We start from the raw sequence: 18,469 nt of genomic DNA, 5'->3' as shown, positions 1-18,469 counted from the left end.
GTTCCAGGGAATTTGAAAATGGAAAGGCAAAAAATTATTATTTTTAAAGTGTAATGAAAATATGTTAAAGTAGATCATAGAGAATTCATGGACCTGGCGGGATTCTCTTGGTATCAAGGTAGCCTTGGCGAGATGAATAAAATGGCCAAATGGTAAATGCATGGCCAACTTGCTCATTGACTCACATCTGGGCCTCTTAGGGCCCTGGGTCCATGTACATTTATTTCTACCTCCCCTTTTTTCATTGTGTATAATCTTCCGTTTTATTACTAAATAGGCTTAAAACCTACTTGTGGTAGACATTAGCCCTCTTCTCTGATATTTCCACTTCTCTTGCATTCTAAACACACACAGGGCAAACCGCATGTCCCTGTCCCTGTGCAGTTAGGCATGAGCTTGTCTGGGTGGGTTCGAAGGCAGATGCATGGTTCTCCATATTCTCTCTCAGTGGCCATGGCTTCATGTGCTGAAAAGGAGATGCCAATGGGTCAAAACAGCTTGGCACACTGCTGCAGAGAGGCTTGTACCTAAAGCGTAACTTTGTATGAATGAAGAATACATTTTTGTTAGATGGAGTTACTGAGATTTGGGAGTTATTTGTTACCGCAGCATAACCTAACTGATTCTAACTAATGTACTACTGCATCAATTGTGAAAATTCAGTTCCTGACACACAATATGTTCTCAATTAATGTTAGCTATTATTATCACTGGAGCCCTGATGGTGCAGTGATTAAGAGACTGGCTGCTAACCAAAAGATCAGCAGTTCGAATCCATCAGCCGCTCCTTGGAAACCCCGTGGGGCAGTTCTACTCTGTCCTATAGGGTCACTATGAGCTAGAATTGACTCAATGGCACACAGCAACAACAACATTATTATCACTAAGGATCCCCCGTGGTACAGTGGTTAAAGCACTGGGCTGTTAGCCGAAAGGTCAGTGGTTAGAACCCGTCAGCCACCCTTTGGGAGAAAGATGAGGCCGTTTGCTTCCATAAAGGTTACAGCCTTGGAAACCCTATGGGGCAGTTCTACTCTGTCCTATAGGGTTGCTATGAGTCAGAACTGACTCAACAGCAATAGGTTTTTATTATTATCATTATTTGCTAATATTATTTTTTCTGCCTAGACTGCCTTATTACTTTTTCTCTGACATCTGATAAATTCACATCTCAAATAAGATCAGTAGACTTGTAATATGTAGCTACGTGTCCCTTCCCCCCCACTTCAGTCACTCCCTTGGTACTACTGATTAGCTACTCTATTCTGCCATTGCTGCCTCCACTATGGATGTGGAAAAGCCAAAAATCACCTTCCCAGACTCCTTATGTGGTGTCCATGAGAAGCAGCTCTGATGCATGAGACCCAAGGCAAAGTCTGATGTGGGACTTCTGGGAAAGATGTCTTACTTCCTGATGAAAGAGACAGGTGCAAAGGGAGACATTTGTGGTAATACCATTTTCTCTCTATCCTGGCCCTGAGAACATGTGATGCGTGAAACCACAGCAGTCATCTTGCTACTATGAGACAATGAGCGTAAGGATAAACAGCCAATAGTTGTCAGTGACAGAGTGATCAGTTGGAAAGAGCCCAAGTTTGGATGTTATCTCTAAACAGCTGTACTAACCACAGCCTGCACTCACCCCTGGCCTTTTCTTACAGATGAAAAACAAACCCATTTTTGTAAAAACTATCATCGAACAGGTTTTTCTCTTATTTGCACCTGAATGTATTCCTAAATTATATTAAAAAAACAACAACCCACTAATCCTAAATTATCATTGTAAATCTTCATATATATCATAAAATACCATAGTAGAGGTTTATCCTAACCTCAGTTTTGTATAATTTGGCTTATACAAAAAGCGTTTTACCTACTTTAAATAATCCCTTGTTGCATTTTTTTGCTTATAAACCCATAACCATGTTTCTGATTTTTTTCTTTCCTCAGGGTAGATTTTCTGTACTCACTTAAGGTTTTTGCTGCATATTACCAAAAAGCTTTAGAGAAAATTTTGTACCAATTAACATTGCCAGGAGCAGTATGTCAACCCATCCCGCTTCTCCTTGGCATTCTGTCTCTTTTTTAACTTTAATTTTGGTGAAAATATACACCCATTCATCAATTTCTACCTGTACAACTTAATAACGTTGATTACATTCTCCACATTGTGTCACCCCCTCTACTCATATTGTTTCACCACCATTGACTTGGACTCACTACCCCCTAAGCTTCCCATTTATACTTTGAGTTACTGTTGACAATTTGATCTCATACAAATAATTCTGTAAAAGAGTGCAATACTCATGTCATTCTGTCTCTTTTTAATTGTCGTGTTGTGTAGCCCCCATAATTGCTGCATAAATGAAGGAAGCAGACAACTTAAATCAAAATGAAACTGCCAATCCACATTTTATGTATTTTCTTCTTAGAAAAAAAACTGCCTTGATGTGTGTTTCTGTTTATTTGAAAAGTACAAAAGAACAAAACGTTATGTAATACAAAGCTTTAATACTATATAACAGTTATATATAAATAGGTTTTATTCTGTTTATCAAGGGGGGTGCTCTAGTGAGGGATTGCAGATGTTTTAATTTGAGTAAAAGATTAAAATGGAGTCCTGCAGTATGTGTATTAGACATGACCTTAGGAGCTCTATTTGAAGTGTACAGGTAGGGAGGGGGTAGAGGGTGTGAATAGTTAAGGTTGGGGGACTTGTAACTGTACCTGGGGCATGGACCTCCAAGGGTGTTTCCCATGTATTTCCTCCTTTTAATTTTTAAATTATCTCATTACTGTTTTCATTTTACAGACAAGGAAGCTGTAGCTTGGTGAAGTGAAGTGCCTTGCCCAAGGTCACAGAGACCAGTAACCTGTTGCCTCGGAGTTGATTCCAACTCACAGTGACCCTATAGACAGAGTAGAACTTCCCTATAGGGTTTCCTAGGCTGTAATATTTACGGAAGCAGGTTTCCACATCTTTCTCCCACGCAGCGGCTGGTGGGCTGGAACCGCCAACCTTATGGTTAGCAGCCGAGTGCTTTACCACTGGGTCACCCAGGCTACTCATTGCAAAACATAGCTGGGATCCTAGCATAGGTCTGTCTAATTTCACGTCTCTGCACTTTCCATGCCCCTTTTATCTATAAAACTGGGGAAAACAGTGCAGAGTGGTAACATGACTTAAGCCACGAAGATAGGGGTCCAGAACCCAACACTCCACGCACTTTGTATTCCATGTTTTTTTCCCCTTTTAGGAGGAACGGTTAAAAACATAGTGAAGGAGATTTCACAAAGGCAGCCTTTAGTGGTGTTTTGATTTGTCAAGTTAATATGATCCTGTAGGATTGTGAAAGTGTGTCTCATGTCCCTTACCCAGTTTGGGTGACAAAGTTAACCTGATGAAACCCCCAACAGATCTTTATAAAGGATTTTCTTAAGGAAAATGAAGGCAGTATCTTGAGGCCAAGTGATCAGAAGTGTACTACCTGGAGGTCAGCAGGTCTGGGCTCAAATCCCAACTCTACCCTGTGCTAGCTGTATGACCCTGGTAAAGTTATTTAACTTCTTCCAAGCTTAAAAATTGCAGTAATAATGGTGTCCTACACATAACATTTTTGTGAGGATTAAACGAGGCAGAAAATGCAGCCTCTGGCACATGTTTGTTGTTGTTGTTAGGTGCTGCAAATTGATTCTGATTCATAGTGACCCTATGTACAACAGAACAAAACACTGCCCTGGTCCTGTGCTATCCTCAAAATCATTGTAACGCTTGAGCCCATTGTTGCAGCCACTGTGTAGATCAATCTCATTGAAGATTTTACTTTTCCTCTGACCCTCTACTTTACCAAGTATGATGTCCTTCTCCAGGGACTAATCCCCCCTGATAACACGTCCAAAGTCTGTGAGATGAAGTCTCACCATCCTCATTTCTAAGGAGCATTCTGGTTGTACTTCTTCCAAGACAGATTTGTACATTCTTTTGCCAGTTCATGGTATATTCAATATTCTTTGCCAACACCATAATTCAAAGGTGTCAATTCTTCTTCGGTTTTCCTTATTCACTGTCCAGCTTTCACATGCGAGGCGGTTGAAACTACTGTGGATTGGGTCAAGCACACCTTAGTCTTCAAGGTGACGTCTTTGCTTTTCAACACTTTAAAGAGTTCTTTTGCAGCTGATTTGCCCAATACAATGCGTCTTTTGATTTCTTGACTGCTGCTTCCATGGCTGTTGATTGTAGATCCAAGTAAAATGAAATCCTTGACAACTTCAATCTTTTCTCTGTTTATCATGATGTTGTTTATTCCTACAGTTGGGAGGATTTTTGTTTTCTTTATGTTGAGCTATAATCCATAGTGAAGGCTGTGGTCTTTGATCTTCATCAGTAAGTACTTCAAGTCCTCTTCACATTCAGCAAGCAGGGTTGTGTCATCTGCATAATGCAGGTTGTTAATGAGTTTTCCCCCAAACTGGATGCTCCATTCTTCATATAGTCCAGCTTCTTGGATTATTTGCTCAGCACACAGTTTGAATAAGTATGGTGAAATGATACAACCGTGACTCACGCCTTTCCTGACTTTAAATCACATAGTATCCCCATGTTCTGTTTGAACAACTGCCTCTTGGTCTATGTACAGTTTCTGTATGAGCACAATTAAGTGTTCTGGAATTCTCATTTTTCCCAAAGTCATCCTTAATTTGTTGTGATCCACACAGTCAAATGCCTTTGCATTCTTGATAAAAGCCAGGTAAACATCTTTTTAGTATTCTTTTCTTTCAGCCAGAATCCATCTGACTTCAGCAATGATATCCCTCATTCCACATCTTGTTCTGAATCCAGCTTGAATTTCTGGCATGTATGATCTTCAGCAAAATTATACTTGTGTGATATTAATGATATTGTTCAATAATTTCTGCATTCTGTCAGATCACCTTTCTTTGGAATAGGTGTAAATATGGATCTCTTACAGTTGTTTGGCCAGGTAGCTGTTCTCCAAATTTCTTGGCATAGATGGTTCAGCACTTCTATTGCTGCATCCATTTGTTGAAACGTTTCAGTTGGTATTCCATCAATTCCTGGAGCCTTGTTTTTCACCAATGTCTTCAGTGCAGCTTGGACTTCTTCCTTCAGTACTATCAGTTCCTGATCATATGCTACCTCCTGAAATGGTTGAATGTCAACCAATTCTTTTTGGTACAGCAATTCTGTGTATATTCCTTTCCATCTTTTTCTGATGTTTCCTGTGTTGTTTTAATATTTTGCCCATAGAATTCTTCAATATTGCAACTTGAGGCTTGGATGTTTTCCTCTGTTCTTTCAGCTTGAGAAATGCTGAGCACGTCCTTCCCTTTTGGTTTTCTAAGTCTTTTCACATGTCATTATTATACTTTACTCTGTCTTCTCAAACTGCCCTTTGAAGTCTTCTCTTCAGCTCTTTTATTTCATCATTTCTTCCATTAGCTTTAGCTACTTGATATTCAAGAGCAAGTTTCAGAGTTTCTTCTGACATCCATTTTGGTCTTTTCTCCCTTCTTGTCTTTTTAATGACCTCTTGCTTTCTTCATGTATGATGTCTTTGATGTCATTCCACAAATCCTCTGGTCTTCTGTCATGAGGGTTCAGTGTGTCAATTCTATTCTTGAGATGGTCTCTAAATTCAGGTGGAATATACGCAAGGTCATACTTTGGCTCCTGTGGGCTTGTTCTAACTTTATTTGTTTTCATACTGAACTTGCATATCAACCATTGATGGTCTGTTCAGCAGTTGGCCTCTGGCCTTGTTCTGACTGATGATATTGAGTTTTTCCATCATCTCTTCCCACAGATATAGTCGATCTGATTTCTGTGTATTGCATCTGGTGAGGTCCACATGTATAGTCTCCATTTATGTTGTTGAAAAAAGTATTTGCAAAGAAGAAGTCGGTGGTGTTGCAAAATTCTATCATGTGAACTCTGGCATCATTTCTATCACTAAGGCCATATTTTCTAACTACCAATCCTTCTTTATTTCCAACTTTCGCATTCCTATCACCAGTAATTATCAGTGCATCTTGACTGCATGCATGATCAATTTCAGACTATGGAAGTTGGTAAAAATCTTCAATTTCTTCATCTTTGGCTTTAGTAGTTGGTGAGTACATTTGAATAATAGTTGTATTAAGTGGTCTTCATTGTAGGTGTATGGATATTATCCATCACCGACAGCATTGTACTTCAGGATGGATCTTGAATATTCTCCTTGATGATGGATGCAATGTCATTCCTCTTCAATTTATCATTCCCAACGTAGTAGACTATATGATTGTCCAATTCAAAATGGCCATTAACAGTCCATTTCACCTAATAAGGTCTAGGATATCAACGTTTATGTGTTCCATTTCATTTTTGATGACTTCCAATTTTCCTAGATTCATACTTTGTTCATTCCATGTTCTGATTACTCATGGATATTTGCAGTTGTTTCTTTTCATTTGGACTCATACCACATCAGCATGGTCCCAAAAGCTTGACTCCATCACATCATTAAGGTCAACTCTACTTTGAGGAGACAGCTCTTCCCAGTCATCTTTTGAGTGCCTTCCAACCTGAGGGGCTCATCTCCCAGGACTATATCAGACAATGTTCTACTGCTATTCATAAGGTTTTCACTGGCTAATTTTTTCAAAAGTATACTGCCGAGTCCTTCTTCCTAGTCTGTCTTAGTCTGGAAGCTCATCTGAAACATGTTCACCATGGATGATCCTGCTGGTATTTGAATACCAGTGGGATAGCTTCCAGCATCACAGCAACATGCAAGCCATCACAATACAACAAACTGACAGGAACTTCGTGCTTTCATATATGTTGTTACTGTTGTTAGGTGCTGTCGAGTCAGTTCCAACACATAGCAACCCCATGCACAACAGAACGAAACACTGCCTGATCTTGCGTCATCCTCACAGTTGTTGCTATGCTTGAGCCCATTGTTGTAGCCACTGTGTCGATCCATCTAGTTGACAGTCTTCCTCATTTTTTTTTAATTAACTTTTATTGAGCTTCAAGTGAACATTTACACTTCCAATCAGTCTGTCACATGTAAGTTTACATACATCTTACTCCCTTCTCCCACTTGCTCTTCCCCTATTGAGTCAGCCCTTTCAGTCTCTCGTTTCGTGCCAATTTTGCCATCTTCCCTCTCTCTCTATCTTCCCATCCCCCCTCCAGTCAAGAGTTGCCAACACATTCTTCAGTGTCCACCTGATTTAATTAGCTCACTCTTCATCAGCATCTCTCTCCCCCCTGCTGACCAGTCCCTTTCATGTCTGATGAGTTGTCTTCGGGGATGGTTCCTGTCCTGTGCCATCAGAAGATCTGGGGAGAATTGCCTCCAGGATTCCTCTAGTTGCAGTCATACCATTAAGTATGGTCTTTTTATGAGAATTTGGGGTCTGTATCCCATTGGTCTCCTGCTCCCTCAGGAGTTGTCTGTTGTGCTCCCTGACAGGGCAGACATCGATTGTGGCCGGGCACCAACTAGTTCTTCTGGTCTCAGGATAAGGTAGGTCTCTGGTTCATGTGTCCCTTTCTGTCTCTTGGGTTCTTAGTTGTCGTGTGACCTTGGTGTTCTTCCTTTGCCTTTGCTCCAGGTGGGCTGAGACCAATTGATGAATCTTAGATGGCCGCTTCTTGACATTTAGGACCCCAGACGCCACATTTCAAAGTGCGATGCAGAATGTTTTCATAATTGAATTATTTTGCCAATTGACTTAGAAGTCCCCTCAAACCATGTTCCCCAGACCCCAGCCCCTGCTCCGCTGACCTTTGAAGCATTCATTTTATCCCGGAAACCTCTTTGCTTTTAGTCCAGTCCAATTAGGCTGACCTTCCTTGTATTGAGTGTTGTCTTTCCCTTCACCCAAAGCAGTTCTTATCTACTGATTGATCAATAAAAAACCCTCTCCCTCCCTCCCTCCCTCCCCCCTTTTTAACCACAAAAGTATGTGTTCTTCTCCGTTTTTTCTATTTCTCAAGATCTTATAATAGTGGTCTTATACAATATTTGTCCTTTTGCCTCTGACTCATTTCGCTCAGCATAACGCCTTCCAGATTCCTCCATGTTATGAAATGTTTCAGAGATTCGTCACTGTTCTTTATCGATGCGTAGTATTCCATTGTGTGACTATACCACAATTTATTTACCCATTCATCCGTTGACGGACACCTTGGTTGCTTCCAGCTTTTTGCTATTGTAAACAGAGCTGCAATAAACATGGGTGTGCATATATCTGTTTGTGTGAAGGCTCTTGTATCTCTAGGGTATATTCCGAGGAGTGGGATTTCTGGGTTGTATGGTAGTTCTATTTCTAACTGTTTAAGATAACGCCAGATGGATTTCCAAAGTGGATGTACCATTTTACAATCCCACCAGCAGTGTATGAGAGTTCCAATCTCTCCGCAACCTCTCCAACATTTATTATTTTGTGTTTTTTGGATTAATGCCAGTCTAGTTGGTGTGAGATGGAATCTCATCGTAGTTGTAATTTGCATTTCTCTAATGGCTAATGATCGGGAGCATTTTCTCATGTATCTGTTGGCTGCCTGAATATCTTCTTTAGTGAAATGCGTGTTCATATCCTTTGCCCACTTCTTAATTGGGTTGTTTGTCTTTTTGTGGTTGAGTTTTGACAGAATCATGTAGATTTTAGAGATCAGGCACTGGTCTGAGATGTCATAGCTGAATATTCTTTCCCAGTCTGTAGGTGGTCTTTTTACTCTTTTGGTGAAGTCTTCAGATGAGCATAGGTGTTTGATTTTAAGGAGCTCCCAGTTATCTGGTTTCTCTTCATCATTTTTGGTAATGTTTTGTATTCTGTTTATGCCCTGTATTAGGGCTCCTAGGGTTGTCCCTATTTTTTCTTCCATGATCTTTATCGTTTTAGTCTTTATGTTTAGGTCTTTGATACACTTGGAGTTAGTTTTTGTGCATGGTGTGAGGTATGGGTCCTGTTTCATTCTTTTGCAAATGGATATCCAGTTATGCCAGCACCATTTGTTAAAAAGACTATCATTTCCCCAATTGACTGACACTGGTCCGTTGTCAAATATCAGCTGCTCATACATGGATGGATTTATATATGGGTTCTCAATTATGTTCCATTGGTGTATGTGCCTGTTGTTGTACCAGTACCAGGCTGTTTTGACTACTGTAGCTGTATAATAGGTTCTGAAATCAGGTAGAGTGAGGCCTCCCACTTTCTTCTTCTTTTTCAGTAATGCTTTGCTTATCCGGGGGTTCTTTCCCTTCCATATGAAATTGGTGATTTGTTTCCCTATCCCCTTAAAATATGACATTGGAATTTGGATTGGAAGTGCGTCATATGTATAGATGGCTTTTGGTAGAATAGACATTTTTACTATGTTAAGTCTTCCTATCCATGAGCAGGGTTTGTTTTTCCACTTAAGTATGTCCTTTTGAATTTCTTATAGTAGAGCTTTGTAGTTTTCTTTGTATAGGTCTTTTACATCCTTGGTAAGATTTATTCCTAAGTATTTTATCTTCTTGGGGGCTACTGTGATTGGTATTGATTTGGTTATTTCCTCTTCGGTGTTCTTTTTGTTGATGTAGAGGAATCCAAGTGATTTTTGTATGTTTATTTTGTAACCTGAGACTCTTCCAGACTCTTCTATTAGTTTCAGTAGTTTTCTGGAGGATTCCTTAGGGTTTTCCATGTATACGATCATGTCATCTACAAATAGTGATAGCTTTACTTCCTCCTTGCCAATATGGATACCCTTTATTTCTTTGTCTATCCTAATTGCCCTGGCTAGGACTTCAAGTACGATGTTGAATAAGAGCGGTGATAAAGGGCATCCTTGTCTGGTTCCCGTTCTCAAGGGAAATGCTTTCAGGTTCTCTCCATTTAGAGTGATATTGGCTGTTGGCTTTGCATAGATGCCCTTTATTATGTTGAGGAATTTTCCTTCAATTCCTATTTTAGCAAGAGTTTTTATCATAAATGGGTGTTGAACTTTGTCAAATGCCTTTTCTGCATCAATTGATAAGATCATGTGGTTTTTATCTTTTGTTTTATTTATGTGATGGATTACATTAATGGTTTTTCTGATATTAAACCAGCCTTGCATACCTGGTATAAATCCCACTTGATCAGGGTGAATTATTTTTTTGATGTGTTGTTGGATTCTATTGGCTAGAATTTTGTTGAGGATTTTTGCATCTATGTTCATGAGGGATATAGGTCTATAATTTTCTTTTTTTGTAATGTCTTTACCTGGTTTTGGTATCAGGGAGATGGTAGCTTCATAGAATGAGTTGGGTAGTATTCCGTCATTTTCTGTGCTTTGAAATAGCTTTAGTAGTAGTGGTGTTAAGTCTTCTCTGAAGGTTTGGTAGAACTCTGCAGTGAAGCCGTCCGGGCCAGGGCTTTTTTTTGTTGGGAGTTTTTTGATTACCGTTTCAATCTCTTTTTTTGTTATGGGTCTATTTAGTTGTTCTACTTCTGAATGTGTTAGTTTAGGTAGGTAGTATTGTTCCAAGAATTTATCCATTTCTTCTAGGTTTTCAAATTTGTTAGAGTACAATTTTTCGTAGTAATCTGAAATGATTCTTTTAATTTCATTTGGCTCTGTTGTGATGTGGTCCTTCTCGTTTCTTATTCGGGTTATTTGTTTCCTTTCCTGTTTTTCTTTACTCAGTCTAGCCAATGGTTTATCAATTTTGTTAATTTTTTCAAAGAACCAGCTTTTGGCTTTGTTAATTCTTTCAATTGTTTTTCTGTTCTCTAATTCATTTAGTTCAGTTCTAATTTTTATTATTTGTTTTCTTCTGGTGCCTGATGGATTCTTTTGTTGCTCAGTTTCTATTTGTTCAAGTTGTCGGGACAGTTCTCTGATTTTGGCTCTTTCTTCTTTTTGTGTGTGTGCATTTATCGATATAAATTGGCCTCTGAGCACTGCTTTTGCTGTGTCCCAGAGGTTTTGATAGGAAGTATTTTCATTCTCGTTGCTTTCTAAGAATATCCTTATTCCCTCCTTGATGTCTTCTATAACCCAGTCTTTTTTCAGGAGGGTATTGTTCATTTTCCAAGTATTTGATTTCTTTTCCCTAGTTTTTCTGTTATTGATTTCTAGTTTCATTGCCTTGTAGTCTGAGAAGATGCTTTGTAATATTTCGATGTTTTGGATTCTGCAAAGATTTGTTTTATGCCCTAATATGTGGTCTATTCTAGAGAATGTTTCATGTGTACTAGAAAAAAAAGAATATTTTGCAGCAGTTGGGTGGAGAGTTCTGTATAAGTCAATGAGGTCAAGTTGGTTGATTGTTGTAATTAGGTCTTCCGTGTCTCTATTGAGCTTCTTACTGGATGTCCTGTCCTACTCCGAAAGTGGTGTGTTGAAATCTCCTACTATAAATGCGGAGGTGTCTATCTCGCTTTTCAATTCTGTTATAATTTGATTTATGTATCTTGCAGCCCTGTCATTGGGTGCGTAAATACTTAATATGGTTATGTCTTCCTGATCAATTGTCCCTTTTATCATTCTATAGTGTCCTTCTTTATCCTTTGTGGTGGATTTAAGTCTAAAGTCTATTTTGTCAGAAATTAATATTGCTACTCCTCTTCTTTTTTGCTTATTGTTTGCTTGATATATTTTTTTCCATCCTTTGAGTTTTAGTTTGTTTGTGTCTCTAAGTCTAAGGTGTGTCTCTTGTAGGCAGCATATAGATGGATCGTGTTTCTTTATCCAGTCCGTGACTCTCTGTCTCTTTATTGGTGCATTTAGTCCATTTACATTCAGTGTAATTATAGATAAATAAGTTTTTAGTGCTGTCATTTTGATGCCTTTTCATGTGTGTTGTTGGCCATTTCATTTTTCCACATGCTTTTTTGTGCTGAGACGTTTTTCTTAGTAGCTTGTGAGATCCTCATTTTCATAATGTTTAACTTTGTGTTTGTTGAGTCGTTACGTTTTTCTTGGCTTTTTTCTTGAGTTATGGAATTGATATTCCTTTTTGTGGTTACCTTATTATTTACCCCTAAAAACCTAACTTGTATCCTTCTATATCGCCTTGTATCACTCTCCATCTGGCAGTTCAATGCCTCCTATATTTAGTCCCTCTTTTTGATTATTGTGATCTTTTATCTATTGATTTCCATGATTCCCTGTTATGTGTATTATTTTGTTTATTTATTTATTTTTTAGAATTAATCTTAATTTGTTTGTTTTTGTGCTTTCCCTATTTGAGTTGCGTTGATATCAGGACGTTCTGTTTTGTGACCTTGTATTGTGCTGATACCTGATATTATTGGTCATTAGGCCAAACAATCTCCTTTAGCATTTCTTGCAGTCTTGGTTTAGTTTTTGCAAATTCTCTAAACTTGTGTTTATCTGTAAATATCTTAATTTCGCCTTCATATTTCAGAGAGAGTTTTGCTGGATATATGATCCTTGGCTGGCAGTTTTTCTCCTTCAGTGTTCTGTATACATCGTCCCATTCCCTTCTTGCCTGCATGGTTTCTGCTGAGTAGTCTGAACTTATTCTTATTGATTCTCCCTTGAAGGAAACCTTTCTTTTCTCCCTGGCTGCTTTTAAAATTTTCTGTTTGTCTTTGGTTTTGGCAAGTTTGATGATAATATGTCTTGGTGTTTTTCTTTTTGGATCAATCTTAAATGGGGTTCGATGAGCATCTTGGATAGATATCCTTTCGTCTTTCATGATGTCAGGGAAGTTTAGTGTCAGGAGTTCTTCAACTATTTTCTCTGTGTTTTCTGTCCCCCCTCCCTGTTCTGGGACTCCAATCACATGCAAGTTATCCTTCTTGATAGAGTCCCACATGATTCTTAGGGTTTCTTCCTTTTTTTTAATTCTTTTATCTGATTTTTTCTCAGCTATGTTTGTGTTGATTCCCTGGTCCTCCAGATGTCCCAGTCTGCATTCTAATTGCTCGAGTCTGCTTCTCTGACTTCCTATTGCGTTGTCTAATTCTGTAATTTTATTGTTAATCTTTTGGATTTCTACATGCTGTCTCTCTATGGATTCTTGCAACTTATTAATTTTTCCACTATGTTCTTGAATAACCTTTTTGAGTTCTTCAACAGTTTTATCAGTGTGTTCCTTGGCTTTTTCTGCAGTTATCCTAATTTCATTTGTGATATCTTTAAGCATTCTGTAAATTAGTTTTTTATATTCTGTATCTGATAATTCCAGGATTGTATCTTCATTTGAGAAAGATTTTGATTCTTTTGTTTGGGGGGTTGGAGAAGCTGTCATGGTCTGTTTCTTTATGTGGTTTGATATGGACTGCTGTCTCCGAGCCATCACTGGGAAACTAGTTTTTCCAGGTAATCAGCTGGTACGCTGGCTCCTGGTTCTGAAAACGATCGCTGTCTGCCCGTATTTGTTCGTTCTCCGTCTCTAAGTCTGTGTTTGTTGTTCAGAGTTCGTAGATTGTTATGTATGTGATCGATTCACTTGTTTTTCCGAGGCTTTGTTGCAAGAGGGATCCGCGGTAGCGTCCCCCTAGTCTGCCATCTTGGCCCCGCCCTCTCTTCCTCATTTTTGCTGACCCTCTATTTTACCAGGCATGATGTCTTCTCCAGGGACTGATCCCTCCTGATAACGTGTCCAAAGTATGTGAGACATAGTCTTGCCATCCTTGCTTCTAAGGAGCGTTCTGGTTGTACTTCTTCCAAGACAGATTTGTTCGTTCTTTCAGCAGTCTAGGGTATATTCAATATTCTTCACCAATACCACAATTCAAAGGCATCAATTCTTCTTGGGTCTTCCTTATTCATTGTTCAGCTTTTGCATGCATATGAGATGATTGAAAACACCTTGGCTTGGGACAGGTGCACCTTAGTCCTCAAGGTGACGTCTTTGCTTTTCAACACTTTAAAGAGGTCTTTTGCAGCTGATTTGCCCAATGCAATGCATCGTTTGATTTCTTGACTGCTGCTTCCATGGGTGTTGATTGCGGATGCATGTAAAATGAAATCCTTAACAACCTCAATCTTTTCTCCATTTATCATGATGGCACTTATTGTTCCAGTTGTGAGGATTTTTGTTTTCTTTATGTTGAGGTAAAATGCATACTGAAGGCTATGCTCTTTGATCTTCATCTGTAAGTGTTTCAAGTCCTCTTCACTTTCGGCAAGCAAGGTTGTGTTACCTGCATAACTCAGGTTGTTAATGAGTCTTCCTCCAATCCTCATGTCCCGTTCTTCTTCATATAGCCTAGCTTCTCAGATTATATACTCAGCGTACAGATTGAACAAGTATGGTGAAAGGATACAACCCTGACACACATATTCCTTGATTTTAAACCATGCAGTATCCACACTCTGTTCAAACGACTGCCTCTTGGCCTTTGTACAAGTTCCTCACAAGCACAATTAAGTGTTCTGGAATTACCATTCTCCACAAAGTTATCTATAATTTATTGTGATCCACACAGTCAAATGCCTTTGCCTAGTCAATAAAACATGGGTAAACATCCTTCTGGTATTCTCTGCTTTCAGCTAGAATGCATTTGACATCAACAATGATATCCCTGGTTCCACGTCCTCTTCTAAATCCAGCTTGAATTTCTGGCAGTTCCCTGTTGATATACTGCTGCAGCTGCTTTTGAATGATCTTCAGCAAATTTTCCTTGCGTGTGATATTTTTTCTTTTCTTTTTTAAATTGTATTTTAGATGAAGGTTTACAGAACAAACTACCTTCTCATCAAACTGTTAGTACACACATTGTTCTGTGATATTGGTTAACAACCCCGCAACATGTCAGCACTCTCCCTTCTCAACCCGGGGTTCCCTCTTGTCAGCTTTCCTGTCCCCTCCTGCCTTCCAGTCCCTGCCCCAGGGCTGGTGTACTCCTTTAGTCTTGTTTCGTTCCATGGGTCTGTTCAGTCTTTGGCTGAAGGCTGAACCTAAGGAGTGACCTCATTACTGAGCTGAAAGGGTGTCCGGGGGCCATACTCTCAGAGTTTCTCCAGTCTCTGTCAGGCCAGCGAGTCTGGTTTGAGTTAGAATTTTGTTCTATATTTTTCTCCAGCTCTGTCCAGGACCCTCTGTTGTGATCCCTGTCAGAGCAGTCAGTAGTGGTAGCTGGGAACCATCTAGTTGTACTGAACTCAGTCTGGTGGAGGCCGTGGTAGATGTGGTCCATTAGTCCTTTGGGCTAATCTTTCCCTTATGTCTTTAGTTTTATAATTCTTCCTTGTTCCCGAAGAGGTGAGACCAGTGGACTATCCTACACAGCCGCTCACAGGCTTTTAAGACCCCAGATGCCACTCACCAAAGTAGAATGTAGAACATTTTCTTTATAAACTCTTTTATGCCAGTTGAGCTAGATGTTCCCTGAGACCATGGTCCCCACAGCCCTTAGCCCAGCAATTCAGTACCTCGGGGAATTTGCATGTGTCTTTTTTTTTTTTTTTATGGAGCTACCATGACCTTGCATTGTTCAGGTTGTGCTGGCTTGCCCAGTATTGTGTACCGTCTTACCCTTCACCAAAATTACCACTTGTCTATTGTCTATTAAGTGTTTTTCCATCCCCACGCCTCCCCTCACTCGTAACCATCAAAGGTTGTTTCTTTTTGTTTGTAAATCTTTTCATGAGTTTTTGCAGCAGTGGCCTCATACAATACTTGTCCTTTTATGAATGACTTATTTCTTTCAGCAAATGTCCTACAGATTCACCCATGTTATGAGATGCTTCACAGATTCATTTTTGTTCTTTATCGTTGGGTAATACTCCATTGTGTGCATGTACCATTGTTTGTTTATCCATTCATCTGTTGATGGGCATCTAGATTATTTCTATCGTTTTGCTATTGTGAACACTGCTGCAATGAACGCAGGTGTGAATATATCTATTCATGTGACAGCTCTTATTTCTCTAAGATATATTCCTAAGGTTGGAATTGTAGGATCATATGTATTTCTATTTCTAGCTTTCTAAGGATGCACAGTATTGTTTTCCAAAATGCTTGTATCATTTTGCATTCCCACCAGCACTACATAAGAGTTCTGATCTCCCCAAAGCCTCTCCAACATTTGTTATTTCCTGTTTTATTGATTCCTGCCAGTAACGAAGGGGTGAGAAGGTATCTCATTGTGGTTTTGATTTGCGTTTCTCTAAAGGCTAGAGATCTTGAGCATTTCCTCAAGTGTCTGTTGGCCACTTGAATGTCTTCTTTGGTGAAGTGTCTATTCATTTCCTTTGCCCATTTTTTAATTGAATTATTTGTCTTTTTGTTGTAGAGGTGTTGGATTTTCTTGTAGATTTTAGAGATTAGACCTTTGTCTGATTTGTAACAGCCAAATTTTTTTTCCCAGTCTGTAGGTTCTCTTCTTACTCTTTTGGTGAAATCTTTTGGTGAACATAAGTGTTTAATTTTTAGAAGATCCCAGTTATCTCACTTATCCTCTGGAGCTTGTGTGTTGATGGTTGTGGTTTGTATCCTGTTAATACTGTGTATTAGGGCCTCTAGCATCGATCCTATTTTTTCTTCTATGAATGTCATAGTTTTTGGCTTTATGTTTAGGCCTTTGGTCTATTTCGAGTTAGTTTCTGTATATGGTGTGAGGTATGTGTCCTGTTTCATTTTTTTGCAGATGGACGTCCAGTTTTGCCAGCACCATTTGTTAAAAAGACTGTCTTTTCACCATCTGATGGACTTCGAGCCTTTGTTGAAGATCAGGTGACAATAGGCGGATGCATGTACATCTGGGTTCTTAGTTCTGTTCCATTGGTCAATGTATCTGTCATTGTACCAGCACCAGGCTGTTCTGACTACCATAGCTGTAGAGTTTGTTCTGAGGTCAGGTAGTGAGAGTCCTTCTACTTTGTTCTTCTTCAGCAGTGTTTTGCTTATCTGGGGCTTCTTCTCTTTCCATATAAAGTTAATGATAAGTTTTTCCATCTGTTTATAGAATGTTGTTGCTATTTCGATAGATATTGTATTGTATTTGTAAATCACTTTGGATAGAATTGTCATTTTCACAATGTTGAATCTACCTATCCATGAGCATAGTATGTTTTCCCAGTTATGTAGATCTCTTGGTTTCTTGAAGTAGTATTTTGTAGTTTTCTTTGTGTAGGTCCTTTACATCTCTGGTTAGATTTATTCCCAAGTATTTTATTTTTTAGGGGCTATTAAAAAAAAAAATTATAAATGGTATTGTTCTCCTGATTTCCTTTTCATCATTTTCTTCATTGATGTGTAGGAATCCAACTGATTTTTGTATGTTTATCTTGTATCCTTCTCCTTTGCTGAATCTTTCTATTAGTTCCAGTAGTTTTCTCTTGGAATCTTTGGGTTTTCTATGTATAGTATCATAAGATCCACAAATATAGACAGTTTAACTTTTTCATTACCAATTTGGATGCCCTTTTTTTCTTTTTCTTGCCTTATTGTTCTAACTAGGACTTCCGACAGAATGTTAAATAGGAGTGGTGATAAAGGGCATCCTTGTCTTATTCCAGTTCTCAAGGGGAATGTTTTCAGTCTCTCTCCATTAAGAATGATGGTGGTCTTTGGTTTTGCATAGATGTCCTTTATTATATTGAGAAATTACCCTTCTGTACCAATTTTATTGAGAGTTTTTATCAGGAATAGGTGTTGGACTTTACTGAATGCCTTTTTGCATCAGTTGGGTTGATCATGTGTTCTTTCCTTTTATTTATGTGATGGATTATGTTGGTTGATTTTCTTATGTTGAACCATCCTTGCATACCTGATATGAATTCTACTTGGTTGTGGTATATTATTTTTTTAATATGATGCCGAAATCTATTGGCTGGAATTTTGTTGAGAATTTTTGTATCTATATTCTTGAGAGATAGGGGTCTATAATTTTCTTTTTTTGTGGTGTCTTTCCCCAGTTTTGGTGTCAGGGTTATGCTGGCTTTATAGAATGAATTCAAAAGTATCACTTCCTTTTCTATGTTCTGAAATAGTTGGAGTAGCACTGGTGTAAACTCTTCTCTGAATGTTTGGTAGAACCCTCCAGTGAAGCCATCTGGGCCAGGGCTTTTTTTTGTTGGCAGTTTTTTTTTTTTTTTAATTACCTTTTCAATCTCTTCTCTTGTTATGGGTCTGTTCAGATTTTCAACATCATTTTCTGTTAGTTTGCATAGGTAGTGTGTCTCTAGAAATTAGTCCATTTCCTCTAGGTTTTCTGATTTGTGGGAGCATAGTTTTTCATAATACTCTGTTATGATCCTTTTTATTTCAGTCGGGTCTGTTGTAATGTCCCCATATCATTTATTTGAGTTATTTGCATCCTCTCCTGTTTTTCTTTTATCAATTTGGCCAGTGATTTGTCAATTTTGGTGATCCTTTCAAAGAACCAACTTTTGGTTTTGTTGATTCTTTCTGTTGTTCTCTATTCTCTATCATTCCTTTCTGCTCTGATTTTAATTATTCCCTTTCTTCTGGTGGCTGTGGGCTTCTTTTGCTGTTCT

The sequence above is a fragment of the Loxodonta africana genome, chromosome 3, assembly GCF_030014295.1.
Source record: "Loxodonta africana isolate mLoxAfr1 chromosome 3, mLoxAfr1.hap2, whole genome shotgun sequence".
Lineage (NCBI taxonomy): Eukaryota > Metazoa > Chordata > Mammalia > Proboscidea > Elephantidae > Loxodonta > Loxodonta africana.
This window is presented reverse-complemented; position numbering follows the sequence as displayed.